Genomic DNA, 19,533 nt, shown 5'->3' with positions numbered 1-19,533 from the left:
AGTGATATTGACATAAAATAAAATGAATAGAGTATTGTATTTATGAATAATATAATATGAGGTTAATAATTAAACAACTGTGATACCATAGTGTATAAATTTTCTATTTTGTATAGACTATTTTATATCTTTTATGAGATGAGATGCAAATGGGAGGGTATGTATAGGTTTTGAAACAGGTGGTTATTGTAAATAAAGACATGGTTTACAAGAGCAAATAAATCATGGCTAACACAAAACACACATCACACCTTTCAGACAAACCTTGCAAACAAGTGTGCCTGATTCTTCACCATTCGCTGTTTCCATAGGGTCACTAAGATTTCCTTTGGGGACCTCAATGGTGAAGGTGGGAATGTACATTCTGTAGGAGACGGGCGGAGTGATGACCATCGGATCCAGATTTGTTTTCGGTGTTTCCTCCTCCGGCGTCTCACTCAAGTACCTGAGGGGTAGAGATCCTGGGGAAGGGGGATGAGAAGGGTTTCCTGTCTTCGGGGCTATCTTCTTTCTCTTCTTAGATCTTAGCAACCATATCTATTTTTTCCTTTCTTACTTCTCATTTGAGGACCTATCTATTTTTTCCCTCATTCCATATTCACAAACTTCTATGGCTGAAGTCCTTCCTTGTTTCTATGGTTTCTAATAACCTACATATTATCTTTAGATAAGAAGGCCAAAGAATCAGACTACATGACACACACATCCGCATACACACAAAAATACATTTAGACACAAACATTGAAATTACAGACTAAAAAGCCTAGACACACACAAAGAAAGAATAGTGGAATCGTACTAATGCACAAAAAGGGAGACAAATGCATGTGAGTTGTGGGATAACTATAAATCAGTAATGAGCAGGAGAAAGACAAGGAAGAAATGTGTGCAAAGAAAGCAGGAGTGGCACTAGTCATGCTGATCATTAGGAAATGTCAGTTTAATAAATACTCTGACGAATTGTAGGATAGTGGGACTTGAATAGTATATATAGACATAATATCTACTAAGAGTATAGAAGTTTAGAAGTAGAGGAGGACTCTTGGGAGTAAATGATGCAGTAAAAAGTGAATGCAAAGTGTAGAATAGAGTTTTATTTTTCACAGAGAATACTTAATTATAGTATACACAGGAATGTATACTAGGGTAATGAACCATGAGGCCTACTCAGAAAGGATAAGGAGGGTGTTGCTAAGTGTATAGGGCAGGCGTACCTACATGGAGATAGGACGACCTGTGGCCAAAATAATAGGAATGTTTTCTAAAGGTTTTTATAAATGTTTTATAAAGGTGCTCTCATAAGGTCACCTCACAAGCAAGGTATAGGTACTGGTCCTTGTGGCAAAAGTCACAAATTTTATAGGGATTATTCCGGAAAGTTTGAATTCTATGCACAACTAGCATTGTTACGTTTCATGTAAATTTACGAGTGTCAAAAAGAACACTTTCATTTCACCCAAAGTTCCTCCAAACTACAAAAAATAGTATATAGTAAGGAAAAGTAGTACAAAAAAGAGGGCAGAAAGTAGATTACTCATGTGTCATGAACACATGAAACTTACGATTGAAAATAAGAAAAGAGTCCAATTCCTACATACTAGGGAAGCTGACTGAACCACAAATAAATGCTCATGTCTGGATATCAAAATAAAGTAAGAACAGAATATAGAAACGCTCAGCTAAAGATTGTTCTGGAGGAAAAAAAAAATTATTGCTGTTGAAGTATGTATGTATAACCATGTATAAGAAAAGTATATTGTTATGATACAAAATGTTGTTATGAGTGATATTATTTACATAATGAATGGTTTGAAATTCAGTCATGAGAAGAATGTAGATACGGTGGTCGAACGGCAACAACAAGTACTTGTCGGGTGACCCATGGATGTTTTAGTGAAAGTGTATGGAAGAACCATGGTGCTTCTATGTTATTTTGTGCTAATTGTGTCAGTGATCATTGTTATAATAATGAGAACAGTTGAGAAGGCACTCTTGAGAAAAACTTTTGTCTTAGCCTTGTTGAAGTGAAGATGTGTATTAAGAGTCATGTTGAGAATGGACATGGTGTTAAGCCAACTTTCTCTTATATGTAAATTAGTTTGTTTCTGATGTTTGGAGACACAAGAGACTTACGAAACAGTATATGTTTATGTGAAGAGTGGGGTTTGTAAAATGTCTGAAGTTTAATATATGTCATTAATTGAAGGGAATGAAACTTTGCACGTCTACTTATTTTTATAAGTAGAAAGAGTCTTAAGAAATTCCTGTACCTAGCAGCATACTTTTGAGAAGAAGCGAAATAGAGTTCGCAGCAGCAGGCTAGCCAGCAAGGAAGGTCGGCCAAGCGTAACAAGTAAGTCATCTCGTAAGAGAAGTGGAAGTATGTGTATCTACTTCACACTTAAATGGTCGTCCAGAGCTGTTAGAATGGAGGACAAAACACTCCGGCCATACCATGTTCACATGTGTAAACACATGGAGCAATTACAGCAGGAAGACAAACGCTGGAGTAAGGTAATAGCAAAGCTTATGCAAAACATTGATGAGAAGTTAAAGGGTTTTTCACTTTTCACGAAGATGTTCTGTTCCATAGGAACTATCCCAAACAAGAACAATGGCGTATGTGTTTGCCAGAGGAAAATGTGGATGATTTTATCTTGCACACACACACACACACACACACACACACACAATACTTGGGACCATTAAGGCACTGCAAAATGCACTGACAAAATAGGTAAATATTGTTACTACCCCAACCTGGGATAAAGAGTACTACAGGTGATAAGAAAGTGTATTGTTTGCCAGAAAGCAAAACATTCCAACATCTCCAAACACATAGAACTACATCCCATTGTGGCTAAAAAACCTCTAGAAAAGGTATCGTTAGATTTGGCTTGATTCTATCCCAGAGGTAAGGGAAGAGTAAGATATATAGTTAGTCTGTATGATATTTTCATCAAGTACGTAAAACTGTGTGCTGTACAGAATAGTAACAGCCGGTTCAATTATAAGTCGAATAGGAGTAGGAAAACAGGAAGTAATGTTCACAGATAATGCCTCATATTTTGTTGGATGTAAATGGAATTTTGTTGGATGTAAATGGAAAGAGTTTGTAAATTCCAACCACATCAAACACATTTTAGTATCCAAATTTCATCCCAAATCATTCCCCTTAAAGAGGGTGTTTAAAGAATTCAACAGGTTTGTGAGGACATATATTCCTCGTAAGCATACCAAGTGGACTGAATATGTCACTCCCTTCTTACAAGTTGTTAAGAACCTTCCCCATACATCAACTGGATTTACACCAAATAAGCCAATATTCAATTGCACAGAAGTAGACGAGTGAGAAAAACCTTTGCCCTAGATACTGATACCAGAATTATCACTGGATGATGAAATACAAGAAGCAGTAATCAACCTTGAAACATGAGCTAAATATAGGAAAGGAATTTATGACAAAGCTGAAACATACAGCACAATTTTATATATGACAAACTGTGTTACTCAGAACACAACCCAAATCCACAAAAATTGAACACTGAACCATAAGTGGCAACTACTACACGCTGGACCACACACAATTACTAAAATCCCCTACCTGGGTGTATACAGATTGGTACACATGAACACGGGTAAAGACAGGGCCTTTACCCACACAAAGACCTGAGAACGTTTATATATTGAACAAGGGCTGTATATACGTATAATAGTATTAGATTTAGAATGCTGGAAAATCAGTTTGCAGAATTTATGTTGTTAGTTGATATGGAAAATTTTTGTTTGTATTTTTCTTATATGTCAAATGTGTAAACGATGAGTCGATGTAACAAGGAAGAATTTAACTTTTATGTGTCTAGAGACGACAATACTCTAAATACAACACTTTGTCTTGCACATGGCCCAGATGTAAGCCAATAAACGAACTTGTGATTTGCACGGTAGTGCACAATGCAGTACACAACTCACTGCAACATACATAGAATCAGAGTGACGCAGCACATGCGCATTGGGGAGCAAGCTAGTCAACAAACTGCAAGCAGTTGTGTGCTAAACAGACACCGCTGGGAGTGTCTGAGCACCCGAAACAAACATGCCCTATGAGCTACAGCCTGCACTAGCATTTTTAAACCCTATTGCATAAGCAGGGATGTAGAAAATTAAGGGAGAGTCTAAACTACAACTATGACTACACAATACACACATACAATGTTAAGCTAAGGGATTATATACGCCGAAAGTGGCCCTAAACACCGAAAACAAATCTGGATCCGATGGTCATCACTCCGCCCGTCTCCTACAGAATGTACATTCCCACCTTCACCATTGAGGTCCCCAAAGGAAATCTTAGTGACCCTATGGAAACAGCGAATGGTGAAGAATCAGGCACACTTGTTTGCAAGGTTTGTCTGAAAGGTGTGATGTGTGTTTTGTGTTAGCCATGATTTATTTGCTCTTGTAAACCATGTCTTTATTTACAATAACCACCTGTTTCAAAACCTATACATACCCTCCCATTTGCATCTCATCTCATAAAAGATATAAAATAGTCTATACAAAATAGAAAATTTATACACTATGGTATCGCAGTTGTTTAATTATTAACCTCATATTATATTATTCATAAATACAATACTCTATTCATTTTATTTTATGTCAATATCACTTTCTTTCTTATTCTGTGATCCTCCTAAGTTTTCTTTATTTTGTAGTGGTATCCAGTTTTCGAAGCACTATGATTATAGGATAGTTTGAGATGTTAGAAATAGATGACAGAATAGTGGAAGATTTTAAAGGAATTCGGTGCAGGAAAACTATTTTGGAAGAAACACCAAAAACAACTCAGGATCCGATGGTCGTCACTCCGCCCGTTAACTAAGAATGTTAACGTCCCTGGGGGAAACATACAACTTTACGTCTTTTACATTGTACTTCCCTTTTTCTGATCCATTTGTAGGATCTACTAAAAATAAAGTCTTATGATGGATCACTGTTTGTACCAGGTATGATCCTTCATAGAATGTAGTCTTCATATGTAATCTTGGTTGCAACGACTGAAAAACGCGCGCACACGAACAATATGATCTGCAATACTGTGCCGCGTGATCTAACTGTACGATATAACGGCAGTGCCGCAGTTACACAGACGCTTCTGCGCATGCGCGCACTCTATCTGCCAACATTAGAACTTTTACGGCGCACCCGCGTCATTCAAATTTTGTAATGTAAGTCATGTAAATAGTTGTAGATAACTTAGATTTTCTTGTGCCTTTAGGTGAATTGCTCGCCTGCAGGTGTGTCCTTTCGCCTCGCAATTCAGGGGGCAATATAAAGGCACATTTGCATGCCGAGCGTGAGTTTCCTCAGAAACGCGAAATATTAATTAAATAAATAATCAGTGACAAATAAATAAAGCCTATGGCACACAACTGCAGCGCTGTGTCGCTGATAAAACAAAAGCACAATTACGTTACTCTTATGTTGGTTTAAGAAAGGGAGAGCTCTGGTTGAAGTGGTGCGAGAAGCACGTATTTTATTTTATTGTCTGGCACACCGCCATATTTCATGTTATAGAAGAATACTGCAAGTTGCAACCACACTAGGCACTCGATTCTGTAAAGAATTTATATTTATAAAAGTAAGTAGGATTATGAACTGTAGGCTTATTCATTGAATATATCTGATTTAACTAACTGTGTAACTTTTTTATGTTTAGTAGACAATCACCTCTGTACGACGCATTGGCATGGCTGGCAAATTATTGAAATATTGAGATTTAGATTATGAGTCCGCACCTACCGCAGCAGTCTTTGGAAACGATTTAATTACAAAGTCCGATTATTCAGTTTTATTTCACGGTCAACTACGAGTAACATTGCCTTTACGAAAAAGCCATTGTCAAGCGTCTGATAACAAATAATTAAACGTCCACGTTCCAGATAAGCAAATACAATTGCAATCACAATCACCATCATACAGATAGAATAATTAACATATTTAAAATAACATTTTTTTATTTATTTTATAACGCCACCCTCCCCCCCAAAAAAACTATCCAATCTCCTGGTTTCCCACCTCCGGAAAAGCAACTCACTGACCCTCCACAACCTTTCCAACAAACCTCAACCTCCTATCATTGCACACAGACCCTGTCTCTCCCATCTACTCAATCTCCCACTTCCATCTCCACCCCCCCCCCCCCCCCCCCAAAACCTCAAAACTCTAATCAACACAATCTGGAACCACAACACCCCAATTCAGTAGTTAACCTTTCCTCCAAACCTCTCTCCCAATCCGAAACCTCTGTCCTATCCAAAGGCCTCACCTTCAGCCCTACTCCCAGATTCAACCAAACAGCCCTCGTCAAAGATTTACTGTCCTACACTCGTAGTCTCTGCTGGAAATATTACTTTGCCATGAAGAATAATAATATTAATCATACTCCTAATGATCCAACTTCCCAAGACACTAACCAAATTGAACCCTGATTGGAACAGTTCCGTCCTCCGTCACAGTGGGATCCACCTCCTCTTCCTCATAATCACCCTCTCCAAACCTTCCAGGAATTTCTCACTTCCAGCCTTGCCTCTCAATCTTTCTTGAAAAACCTTAATCCTACTCCCAACATCACCACAGCTGAAGCTCAGGCTATCCGTGATCTGAAGGCTGACCGATCCATCGTCATTCTTCTGGCTGACAAGGGTTCCACGTCCGTGGTACTTGATCATCGGGAGTATGTGGCTGAGGGACTGCGTCAGCTTTCAGACAACACTACATACAAAGTTTGTCAAGGTAATCCCATTCCTGATGTTGAGGCGGAGCTTCAAGGAATCCTCAGAACTTAGGCCCCCTACAAAACCTTTCACCTCACTCCATCAACCTCCTGACCCCACCGACACCCTGCACCCCTACCTTCTACCTACTTCCTAAAATTCACAAACCCAAACATCCCAGCCACCCCATTGTAGCTGGTTACCAAGCCCCCACAGAACGTATCTCTGCCTACGTAGATCAACACCTTCAACCCATTACATGCAGTCTCCCATCCTTCATCAAAGACACCAACTAGTTTCTCGAACACCTGGAATCCTTACCCAATCTGCAACGCCCGGAAACCATCCTTGTAACCATTGATGCCACTTCGTTATACACAAATATCCCGCACGTCCAGGGTCTTGCTGCGACGGAGTACTTCCTTTCGCGCCGATCACCTGCTACCCTACCTAAAACATCTTTCCTCATTACCTTAGCCAGTTTCATCCTAACCCACTACTTCTTTACATTTGAAGACCAGACATACCAACAATTAAAGGGAACAGCCATGGGTACCAGGATGACCCCCTCGTACACCAACTTATTTATGGGTTGCTTAGAGGAAGCCTTCTTGGTTACCCAAGCCTGCCAACCCAAAGTTTGGTACAGATTTATTGATGACTTCTTCATGATCTGGACTCACAGTGAAGAAGAACTCCAGAATTTCCTCTGCAACCTAAACTCCTTTGGTTCCGACCTCCATCTGTCCAATGGCCAGCTTCACACATCCGTCCACATCAAACCTACTAACAAGCAACAGTACCTCCATTATGACAGCTGCCACCCATTCCATATCAAACGGTCCCTTCCCTCCAGCTTAGGTCTTCGTGGCAAATGAATCTGCTCCAGTCCTGAATCCCTGAACCATTACACCAATAACCTGAAAACAGCTTTTGCATCCCAGAACTACCCTCTCGACCTGGTACAGAAGCAAATAGCTAGAGCCACTTCCTCATCCCCTCAAACCCAGAACCTCCCACAGAAGAACCCCAAAAGTGACAGGATACTTTCTGGGACTGTATCAGACTCTGAATGTGGCTCTCCAGCAGGGATACGACTTCCTCAAATCCTGCCCTGAAATGAGATCCATCCTTCATGAAATCCTCCCCACTCCACCAAGAGTGTCTTTCCGCCGTCCACCTAACCTTTGTAACCTCTTGGTTCATCCCTATGAAATCTCCAAACCACCTTCCCTACCCTTGTAACTGCCCCCAGTGTAAAACCTATCCCACGCACCCTCCCACCACCACCTACTCCCGTCCTGTGACCCGGAAGGTGTACACGATCAAAGGCAGACCCACGTGTGAAAGCACCCACGTGATTTACTAGCTGACATGCCTTCACTGTGAAGCCTTCTGTGTGGGAATGACCAGCAACAAACTTCCCATTTGCATGAACGGACATAGGCAGACAGTGTTTGTTGGTAATGAGGATCACCCTGTGGCTAAACATGCCTTGGTGCTCGGCCAGCACATCTTGGCACAGTGTTACACCATCCAGGTTATCTGGATACTTCCCACTGACACCAACCTATCAGAACTCTGGAGATGGGGACTTGCCCTTCAATATATTCTCTCTTCCCGTTACCCACCAGGCCTCAACCTCTGCTAATTTCAAGTTGCCGCCCCTCTTACCTCACCTGTCATTGAACAACATCTTTGTCTCTGTACTTACACCTCGACTGACATCTCTGCCCAACCCCTTTGCATTTACATATGTCTGCTTGTGTCTGTATATGTGCGGATGAATATGTGTGTGTGTGGCCGAATGTACCCTCTCCCTTAAAACCCACATCCTTTCGTCTTTCTCTCACCTTCCCTCTTTCCTGATGAAGCAGCTTTGGGCTGCGGAAGCTTGAATATTTGTGTGTTTGTGTTTGTGTGTTTTTTATTGTGTCTGTCAACATACCAGCGCTTTCTCGTTTGCTGAGTTACAGCATCTTTTTTTTTATATATATATTTTTCCGATATGGAATGTTTCCCTATATATATTTCATTATGTTAAGTTTCTGTAATGTCCTTTCCACATACTACATACACCACATATAAAATTACAAATACAGTTACAAAATACACTTATCCTACTTGTCTGCTGACATGACATTATCGTCGCTTATAGTCTGTAACATATTCTCTCCCCTTTTTATGTGTGTATTTTCATTGTTTGTTGCTTTGTTTAAGTACATTTTGTTAAATTACAATTTCGTTACATTGTTTGATTCCAACTACATGAGTACACATTTTACTCTCGTTTAGTTAGACATTCTACATATAACGTTAATACCATAATAGATTTTCTTTTTCTTTATGGCATAAATTGACGTATATTTAATTTCAATTTACAATGACTTTTTGTTGGAGCATATTTATCAAATCCAAATAATTAAAGAAGTAAACAATAGATACTACATGCCGCTTAGATAACTACGCATGGCCTCGCCTTTCTAGCATTCTCCAGGAAATATCTACACACTATAGGGTTGAGGAAATTCCACAGAAAGGCATATATGTGCTCAGTTACGTCTCGTTACTAGACTTACCCGCGATCCCAAGAACAAAATAATTTATTGTTTGTAAACACAACTCAAATATGATGATACAAGTCGTATCGAATACTTATTCAGTGGTTAAAAGTGCAGCTCAATATTTACTCATTATATTCATTGTACAGATGATAATAATTTCATATGCTGAGGTATACAGGGTTGTATCATCAATACGTTCTGTTACGTAGAATAATCGCAAAACAGTGTTTACATAAGCAACAAATGTGCATAAAAATTTCAATGTAAATCACATGTTTGATGCTTTCATAGGCAGATAATGCTCACAGTAGTTAGGTTTTGACCCCTTGATTATTTGGTAATGCGCAGCCTTAGTTCAGTATCATGATACGTGATGTACTGCAACTGTTTTCTTCATCACATATTTTCACACTATCACATTCATACATAGCATAAACTTATAACTATATTTATCTTGCAATGCAGCCCTTTCTTATGTTTATATGGTACCTAACACTCTACAACCATTTATCATTCTTCATTTTAGCATGTGTTGATGCATCGTTCCCTGGAAGAAAAACTTAGCATTAACTTAAATGTTTAGAGGTAATTTATAGTGGCTTGATGGCTATGAATACCTTTATCAAATATTTAGGCATGTATTCATGCACTGTAGTGTACAGACATGCTACCACAAAACTTATTTAATGTCATGTGTGCATCTCTACATACCTTATAAATCTGAAAGATAAAGTTTATTACAGGCAGGGTGCGACCTCTTATTCAGTTTGCCACCTCTACTGTACTCTCTTGTTTACCTGCATCAGGACCTTCCTGGTCCATCAAAAATAATTAGTACATGTACTTTCAGTACTTAAATTTGTAAATTTTGTACATATATAGATATAATGTATATATAATGTAACTTACGTTAATATATCACAGTTTAGGGCCACTTTCGGCGTATATAATCCCTTAGCTTAACATTGTATGTGTGTATTGTGTAGTCATAGTTGTAGTTTAGACTCTCCCTTAATTTTCTACATCCCTGCTTATGCAATAGGGTTTAAAAATGCTAGTGCAGGCTGTAGCTCATAGGGCATGTTTGTTTCGGGTGCTCAGACACTCCCAGCGGTGTCTGTTTAGCACACAACTGCTTGCAGTTTGTTGACTAGCTTGCTCCCCAATGCGCATGTGCTGCGTCACTCTGATTCTATGTATGTTGCAGTGAGTTGTGTACTGCATTGTGCACTACCGTGCAAATCACAAGTTCGTTTATTGGCTTACATCTGGGCCATGTGCAAGACAAAGTGTTGTATTTAGAGTATTGTCGTCTCTAGACACATAAAAGTTAAATTCTTCCTTGTTACATCGACTCATCGTTTACACATTTGACATATAAGAAAAATACAAACAAAAATTTTCCATATCAACTAACAACATAAATTCTGCAAACTGATATTCCAGCATTCTAAATCTAATACTATTATACGTATATACAGCCCTTGTTCAATATATAAATGTTCTCAGGTCTTTGTGTGGGTAAAGGCCCTGTCTTTACCCGTGTTCATGTGTACCAATCTGTATACACCCAGGTAGGGGATTTTAGTAATTGTGTGTGGTCCAGTGTGTAGTAGTTGCCACTTATGGTTCAGTGTTCAATTTTTGTGGATTTGGGTTGTGTTCTGAGTAACACAGTTTGTCATATATAAAATTGTGCTGTATGTTTCAGCTTTGTCATAAATTCCTTTCCTATATTTAGCTCATGTTTCAAGGTTGATTACTGCTTCTTGTATTTCATCATCCAGTGATAATTCTGGTATCAGTATCTAGGGCAAAGGTTTTTCTCACTCGTCTACTTCTGTGCAATTGAATATTGGCTTATTTGGTGTAAATCCAGTTGATGTATGGGGAAGGTTCTTAACAACTTGTAAGAAGGGAGTGACATATTCAGTCCACTTGGTATGCTTACGAGGAATATATGTCCTCACAAACCTGTTGAATTCTTTAAACACCCTCTTTAAGGGGAATGATTTGGGATGAAATTTGGATACTAAAATGTGTTTGATGTGGTTGGAATTTACAAACTCTTTCCATTTACATCCAACAAAATTCCATTTACATCCAACAAAATATGAGGCATTATCTGTGAACATTACTTCCTGTTTTCCTACTCCTATTCGACTTATAATTGAACCGGCTGTTACTATTCTGTACAGCACACAGTTTTACGTACTTGATGAAAATATCATACAGACTAACTATGTATCTTACTCTTCCCTTACCTCTGGGATAGAATCAAGCCAAATCTAACGATACCTTTTCTAGAGGTTTTTTAGCCACAATGGGATGTAGTTCTATGTGTTTGGAGATGTTGGAATGTTTTGCTTTCCGGCAAAATATACACTTTCTTATCACCTGTAGTACTCTTTATCCCAGGTTGGGGTAGTAACAATATTTACCTATTTTGTCAGTGCATTTTGCAGTGCCTTAATGGTCCCAAGTATTGTGTGTGTGTGTGTGTGTGTGTGTGTGCAAGATAAAATCATCCACATTTTCCTCTGGCAAACACATACGCCATTGTTCTTGTTTGGGATAGTTCCTATGGAACAGAACATCTTCGTGAAAAGTGAAAAACCCTTTAACTTCTCATCAATGTTTTGCATAAGCTTTGCTATTACCTTACTCCAGCGTTTGTCTTCCTGCTGTAATTGCTCCATGTGTTTACACATGTGAACATGGTATGGCCGGAGTGTTTTGTCCTCCATTCTAACAGCTCTGGACGACCATTTAAGTGTGAAGTAGATACACATACTTCCACTTCTCTTACGAGATGACTTACTTGTTACGCTTGGCCGACCTTCCTTGCTGGCTAGCCTGCTGCTGCGAACTCTATTTCGCTTCTTCTCAAAAGTATGCTGCTAGGTACAGGAATTTCTTAAGACTCTTTCTACTTATAAAAATAAGTAGACGTGCAAAGTTTCATTCCCTTCAATTAATGACATATATTAAACTTCAGACATTTTACAAACCCCACTCTTCACATAAACATATACTGTTTCGTAAGTCTCTTGTGTCTCCAAACATCAGAAACAAACTAATTTACATATAAGAGAAAGTTGGCTTAACACCATGTCCATTCTCAACATGACTCTTAATACACATCTTCACTTCAACAAGGCTAAGACAAAAGTTTTTCTCAAGAGTGCCTTCTCAACTGTTCTCATTATTATAACAATGATCACTGACACAATTAGCACAAAATAACATAGAAGCACCATGGTTCTTCCATACACTTTCACTAAAACATCCATGGGTCACCCGACAAGTACTTGTTGTTGCCGTTCGACCACCGTATCTACATTCTTCTCATGACTGAATTTCAAACCATTCATTATGTAAATAATATCACTCATAACAACATTTTGTATCATAACAATATACTTTTCTTATACATGGTTATACATACATACTTCAACAGCAATAATTTTTTTTTTCCTCCAGAACAATCTTTAGCTGAGCGTTTCTATATTCTGTTCTTACTTTATTTTGATATCCAGACATGAGCATTTATTTGTGGTTCAGTCAGCTTCCCTAGTATGTAGGAATTGGACTCTTTTCTTATTTTCAATCGTAAGTTTCATGTGTTCATGACACATGAGTAATCTACTTTCTGCCCTCTTTTTTGTACTACTTTTCCTTACTATATACTATTTTTTGTAGTTTGGAGGAACTTTGGGTGAAATGAAAGTGTTCTTTTTGACACTCGTAAATTTACATGAAACGTAACAATGCTAGTTGTGCATAGAATTCAAACTTTCCGGAATAATCCCTATAAAATTTGTGACTTTTGCCACAAGGACCAGTACCTATACCTTGCTTGTGAGGTGACCTTATGAGAGCACCTTTATAAAACATTTATAAAAACCTTTAGAAAACATTCCTATTATTTTGGCCACAGGTCGTCCTATCTCCATGTAGGTACGCCTGCCCTATACACTTAGCAACACCCTCCTTATCCTTTCTGAGTAGGCCTCATGGTTCATTACCCTAGTATACATTCCTGTGTATACTATAATTAAGTATTCTCTGTGAAAAATAAAACTCTATTCTACACTTTGCATTCACTTTTTACTGCATCATTTACTCCCAAGAGTCCTCCTCTACTTCTAAACTTCTATACTCTTAGTAGATATTATGTCTATATATACTATTCAAGTCCCACTATCCTACAATTCGTCAGAGTATTTATTAAACTGACATTTCCTAATGATCAGCATGACTAGTGCCACTCCTGCTTTCTTTGCACACATTTCTTCCTTGTCTTTCTCCTGCTCATTACTGATTTATAGTTATCCCACAACTCACATGCATTTGTCTCCCTTTTTGTGCATTAGTACGATTCCACTATTCTTTCTTTGTGTGTGTCTAGGCTTTTAGTCTGTAATTTCAATGTTTGTGTCTAAATGTATTTTTGTGTGTATGCGGATGTGTGTGTCATGTAGTCTGATTCTTTGGCCTTCTTATCTAAAGATAATATGTAGGTTATTAGAAACCATAGAAACAAGGAAGGACTTCAGCCATAGAAGTTTGTGAATATGGAATGAGGGAAAAAATAGATAGGTCCTCAAATGAGAAGTAAGAAAGGAAAAAATAGATATGGTTGCTAAGATCTAAGAAGAGAAAGAAGATAGCCCCGAAGACAGGAAACCCTTCTCATCCCCCTTCCCCAGGATCTCTACCCCTCAGGTACTTGAGTGAGACGCCGGAGGAGGAAACACCGAAAACAAATCTGGATCTGATGGTCATCACTCCGCCCGTCTCCTACAGAATGTACATTCCCACCTTCACCATTGAGGTCCCCAAAGGAAATCTTAGTGACCCTATGGAAACAGCGAATGGTGAAGAATCAGGCACACTTGTTTGCAAGGTTTGTCTGAAAGGTGTGATGTGTGTTTTGTGTTAGCCATGATTTATTTGCTCTTGTAAACCATGTCTTTATTTACAATAACCACCTGTTTCAAAACCTATACATACCCTCCCATTTGCATCTCATCTCATAAAAGATATAAAATAGTCTATACAAAATAGAAAATTTATACACTATGGTATCACAGTTGTTTAATTATTAACCTCATATTATATTATTCATAAATACAATACTCTATTCATTTTATTTTATGTCAATATCACTTTCTTTCTTATTCTGTGATCCTCCTAAGTTTTCTTTATTTTGTAGTGGTATCCAGTTTTCGAAGCACTATGATTATAGGATAGTTTGAGATGTTAGAAATAGATGACAGAATAGTGGAAGATTTTAAAGGAATTCGGTGCAGGAAAACTATTTTGGAAGAAACACCAAAAACAACTCAGGATCCGATGGTCGTCACTCCGCCCGTTAACTAAGAATGTTAACGTCCCTGGGGGAAACATACAACTTTACGTCTTTTACATTGTACTTCCCTTTTTCTGATCCATTTGTAGGATCTACTAAAAATAAAGTCTTATGATGGATCACTGTTTGTACCAGGTATTCTATGACAGGTAACTTAGTTTTAAATTTACAATATTTGTTATAACACAATACAACTTAGATTGTTGAATGTTCTTAGTTACATAGTATTGTTTTGAAATACTTCAAAGAAAAATGTCCGTATTTTTCAGGTGCGTTGACCTATACACATCGTGTCGTTATTACAGTTCATATTCATCCGCTGCACAATAATTTTTTACAGGTTAGTATCGTCGTGGTAAAGTTTTTTGATCACAGTAACATCGTTGTATAACAACGTGATTAATACATAAGTGTGTCCATTTCTCATTTCCATTATAGTCGTAGTGATGCAGTTCGTTGTGACTAAAAGCATTGCTTATTACAGATCAGACGTGACCCGTCGAGTAATTGGTCCACGTGCAGTTCGTTTTTTACATTCCGTGGAAGCTTGGTTGCAGAACCTCGGACGGCACATAGCTGGCGTCGATCCTTGGACAGTCCAGGTAAGAGTGTCCGTCACATTTCGAGAACATTTCATTCCCTGAAGTTCCAACCAAAATTCTTCCACCCGTCGTGTTGTTTTCTGGACAGGCACTTTGTGTCCATTTAATCCAGTTAACATCTTGAAGTTGGGTACTGTAGTAATATCACTAGACGATGCACGAATTATGCACTTCACATTTTCAGTTTTTTGCTGAATATAGCTCACCTAAATGTTCGTAGTTATTTATCAAGGAAATCGTTCATCGCGTTTACATAGATACGCTGCATAATGAATGGCATTAAGAGTTTCTTTCACATAGGTTTCCGCGTAGTTGCAGAGTTAGTAATGTTCGTTAATGTCCGTGAACAGTGGTTCACTATGCAATGTCTTTTTGGCACTCGTTTTGTTCAAATTTTTACATAGTAACAGTTACACTATACATCAGTTAAAAAAATAAGTAATTATACATACACACGTCACATATTTTCTTAGCATAAACATAATATAGTTGCACATAAACATGTTTACATCATCATTACATCGCTATAGGTTATTACATTGTGTCACATTTGATTACATGAATTGCAGATATTTACATCCTCTTTAGCGGTTTTGCTGGGATATTATCGATGTTTTTTGTGATGTCATCTGAAATTAAGATAGGTTAGACACAACATTCATTACATCAGTAGGCAAGACCAGGCGTTTTCACTACTCAATAAATATTCAAAATAGTAAGAGAGAGAAAATGTTCGATTCCTCGCGTTTTGTGCGTGTGTGTAGAGTGTCTGTGTGGCCTTGACTACTGATAGATGCTTTTCGTGTTGAGAGATGTGCGTCTAATCTGTTTCTCAAAGTAAAAGATCGCTTCACAGATGACGTCTGTCAGTTCGTCAGGTATCACACCAAGTCAGTGATACCTTCAGTAACAAATGTTCCGTGAAAAATTAATATGTCATCCACTGCTACGTAATCATAAATTTTACTTTAATATTCCGTCTTTCAGGTGGAGGCGCGCGCTGAAAGAAGAGTTCTTCTGTCTTCAACTGTGTCACTGGAACCGCTGAAATGAAAATTTCTATACTACTTATTATCTGTGTTGTAACAACAGAGTTTTTCGAGTTGCTTAGCAATATTTTGATGGGTATGACTTTGACATTATTCAGCATGAAATGCTCTAAGATCTCGGTGTGCGTATAGCCCAATAATTTTGTTAGTTCTAGGATGTTGTAACAGATACGCACCAGGATGCGGTATGTTAACAATTATATAAGGTCCTTCATATAGCAGACGCCACTTAGCGTTGCGTCGTTTGAGTGCTACAGATTTATGATGAGTACGAAGTAGTACAAGCATTCCTACCTCGAATTTTTGTTTTCTTTTTATTATGTTTCTGTGATGTTTGTTTCGTATTTGTGCGTGATGTGTCAATGTAGTCAATACTTCTTTTATTTTCTGTTCAGGTGTGATTTCCTTGTCTGACAACTTAGGTAATGGTTCTATCCACTGATCGTTCTGTTTGCAATTGAACATGATCTCGTTAGGTGTGTAATTCGTATCGTAAATATTTAAGTTATTGTGTACGTCTTCGAAAAGACTTAGGTAGGACACCCAATTAGTATGTTTTGATGAAATATAGGTCCTCATGAAACGGTTTAATTCTCGGAAAAGTCTCTCAGTCGCGTTACATTGTGTACTAAACCTCGAAATAAATATACTTTTGATGTTATTGTCCTTCAAGAAATTTCTCCATTTGTACCCAGAGTAGTATGCTGCATTATCTGATAGAATTGCTTTAGGTTTTCCCACGTGCGTCAGGTAATCACTTGAGAATCTTCGTATTATAGCATTTGCAGTGGCGGATTTTAAAGCATAAAGTTTTACATATTTAGAAAATATATTGTAAAAAGCTAAGATATATTTGACGCCTCCAGAGCTTGCTGGATGCGGTCCACTGATGTCAGTACACAGAATTTCCAGGGGTTTACAGGGTAAAATAGAATGTAAATCTGTTTTTGTGGATAAATTCTGAGGTTTTGATTTTTGACATATGACACATGTTTTTAGTTCCCTGTAAATTTTTCTTCTCATATTGCTAAAATAACAGTATGTGCTGAGCTTTGCCAAACACTTTTTCGTCCCATAATGACCCCAAACTAAGTGTGTGTGCCAAATTAGATTACGTTCAGACTCTTTGGGAATGCATACACACCAGTTAGTAGCATTTGGATGTCGGCAGTAAAATAACACATCATTGTGTAACTTGTAATACTTAGTCAAAGGATGATTGTGTTTTTCTACCAGTAATGTTATTATCTTATACCAGTGAGGATCAGATTTTTGTAATTCAGCCATGTTTCTGCACATATCAATATAATATTGGTGATACTGCTTGTCTTGCATTAAGAGAATCCTGTAGTCATTTATATTTTCTAAGTCACTGTTGGTATCATTCATACCTTGTGGAAGTCTAGACAAAGTGTCTGCAATGGTGTTGTCCTTACCTCTTATGTACTTAATTTCAAAAGAGTAGTTCTGAAGTGTAACTGCCCATCGTGATAGTCTAGGATGTACAAGTTTACAAGTTAACAAAAATGTCAGGGCGTGGTGATCGGTGTAAATTACCGTATGTTTTCCAAATAAATAATAATTGAATTTCTTGAATGCCCATACTATGGAAAGTGTTTCTAACTCAGTAGTGGAGTATGTACGCTCACATTCAGTTAGAGTGCGAGTCGCAAACCCAATAATTCTTATCTGTTCCTCCTCTTTATTCTTTACAACTTGAAATAAGCAACAGCCCAAGCCAGTATGTGAAGCGTCACAAGTCATACAAAAATCTAAATTGAAATCTGGATGGCTCAATATGTTAGCACCCACTAAAGCATGTTTAATTGTATTAAAGTCATTCTGGCACTGTTCCGACCAGATCCAAACTTGATTCTTTCTGAGTAGATTTAGCAGATGTTTACTGTTCAAAAGTGGTTGTGGCAAAAAACGTCTGAAAAATTAACATAGCCCAAGGAATGATTTTAACTGCTTTTTAGTTCGAGGGCTAGGAAAGTTTCTGATAGCATCTAATTTACTGGGATCCGGACGTATGCCCTGTGAATTAATGATATGTCCTAAATACTTTATCTCACTGCAACCAAATTTTGATTTTCTTAGGTTGGCTGTGACTCCAGCTTGTGCAAATTTTTTCTAAAATTCTTTGAAGAGTGTCAACGTGTTCATTCCAAGATTGTGTAGCTATCAGTATATCATCTACATAGTGTGTGACTGTCTCAACTAAATCGTCGCCAAGCTGTAATGAATACCCCCGAGCTGACATTCAGTCCGAAGGGTAGAACACAAAACTGATAGGTTCGCCCCCCGAACATAAATGCAGTATATTTCCGAGAATCAGGAGTGATACCCACCTGCCAAAACGAATTAGCGAGATCTATTGTGGAAAAATATTTTGCATCTAGAAATTTCTGTAATTGCTCTTCTAAATTTTCAGGTTTTGTGTGAACCGGTAAAATTATTTCATTAATAGCTCGTGCGTCTAACACTAACCTAATGCTTCCATTTGATTTTTTGACAACAAGTAGAGGACTACAATAAGGTGAGGTGGATGGTTCAATGACCTTCCAGTCTAACATTTGTTTTAATTCTTGCCACACAGCAGGTCGTTGAGATAACGGTACGTTATATGTCTTATGGTAGAAGATCTTGTGAGGCTTAACTTCAATCTTGTACACATACGTGTTGATAACACCTAATCGTTTGGTAAAAACTTGTAAATATTTGGATAACACTTCCTGTAGTTTTATACGTTCATGTACACTGAGAGCTGTAGCTTCACTTATCTTATGATCAAGCAATGTTTTCAAGTCCATTAGCTCTGTGTCAGATGAGTGTGTTTGCATGTCTTGAATGTCTTTGTCAAGTACTAACTAAACCTTGTACCCTGTACAGTGTTTGTCATGCTTTAGAGTTCTCCTGTCCAAATCAATAATAATTACACTGCCTTTATCACTTAAAATACATTTACCTTTGGAGAAGTCTATAATGCAGTCCTTCTCGCTCATAATATCTATTCCTAATATGCAATTTGTCACAAGGTTTTGTACAACCAGGAATGGCCATTGTACGGTTCCATTACCTATTTTAACGTTTACAAAAACTTGCTTCGTAACCCTACATGACTTATTACCTAGTGCAGTAGTTATTTTACAGTTTTGGGCAGGAAAC

The sequence above is a fragment of the Schistocerca americana genome, chromosome 6, assembly GCF_021461395.2.
Source record: "Schistocerca americana isolate TAMUIC-IGC-003095 chromosome 6, iqSchAmer2.1, whole genome shotgun sequence".
Lineage (NCBI taxonomy): Eukaryota > Metazoa > Arthropoda > Insecta > Orthoptera > Acrididae > Schistocerca > Schistocerca americana.
Note: the sequence above shows the minus strand (reverse complement) of the source record.